Here is a 1,410-nt window from a genome sequence, read left to right as displayed (position 1 = left end):
GCCGGTCCAGTTTCAAAGGCACAACAAACTGAAGATGTTGCTGACAGCAGAACAAGTTAAAATGCAGCTACGCTGAAATCTGGAGTCACAGATAAGGCCAGAGGCAGAACTGTTCGAGTTCTGCAGGTGGTTTGCACACTGGATTCATTTGACTAAAAATGTTGTTTAGAAAAATTCTAAAAAGGTGCAAAAAGCCATTACTTCTTTCAGTTCGACAGCAAGACAGGAAGAGGGTAAAACAAATAACAAAAGCGCAATACAGAAAAGTGGAATGACAGATTTTTTAATGGGCATCTTATGGCTAAATACGATCTGGAGAACTTGTCTGCAAGACACCCCATTCCCATAATTAAAAAGGGTGAGGGGAATGAAATCTAGGCTGCTGTTACTTGGAGAAACATTACCCATCCAGCAGAAGATTAGGAAGAGAACACACACAATCAACTGCCATGTTAAAGCTAGGAAATATATTTCATAAGCAATGATTAAATAAAATCCATATGGTAATGCAATTGGCCCACTTTATGGTTAATGCAGCTATGCATTTTTTATTTAAAGCCCACACTTGTAATATTAAAAAATAAATAAATAAATAAATAAAAAAAAGAAAGAAAGGAAAGTGATAGTCTGTTCTACAGAACCAGTGCTCTCCTGCTGTTAGTGAGGACACCACACAGTTCCACTCTTCAACAGCAGGAAAATAACGTTAACTGGACCAACTCAGACCTGCCTCTGCAACAGGAACACCCCACACACACAAAATCATTCAGAAGTGTTCAGGACTGCGCAGCATGGTTACGTCCTGCTGGAAAGAAAAGTTGGGTGGTGTTGTTACCAAGCTGAACCTCACTAATCTGAACTGTAGCATGAAACCAGCCGGGTTGAGGCCCAGCAGGCTGGCCTACACTCAGGTGAGACGCACACGCTCTCCAAGGCAGAGACATATCAGACTACTCATTACGATGGCACACGACCAGGGAGTCAGGCACTCAGCTACTGTTACAGAAGACCGACCGAGGCCGAAGAGCAGACAGAAACCCCTTCCAACCAGACAGCAATGCCAACCACCTCTTCCTTAACATTTTTTTTTTTGGCAAAAATCTTGTTGGTCTAATAAGAGAGTCCCGATTGCTCTACTTTAGCACAAGAACAGTGCTGGGCCATGAGTCCAAACGTGATGCCAGAGGTGAGGGTTTCTTGGGGCGACCTCTTTTAGCAGCCGAACTAGGCAGCTGGGCTGCGGCTACGAGCTGTGGCAGGGCAGGCTGCTCCCTCAGGCCGGCGGAGACGAGGCAGCGCGGTGACGGCCCCCGGCCTTGCAGAGCTCGTCTCCCCTAGTCCAGAGGCAACTTCCCGCTGCCCCAAGCGCCCAGGACGGCGGGACCCGCCCGCTGCAGACCTGCCCGCGAG

This window comes from Alligator sinensis, unplaced genomic scaffold, assembly GCF_000455745.1.
Source record: "Alligator sinensis unplaced genomic scaffold, ASM45574v1 scaffold159_1, whole genome shotgun sequence".
In the NCBI taxonomy this organism is placed as follows: domain Eukaryota; kingdom Metazoa; phylum Chordata; order Crocodylia; family Alligatoridae; genus Alligator; species Alligator sinensis.
The sequence above is the reverse complement of the archived record's forward strand: the minus strand, read 5'-3'. Positions refer to the sequence as shown.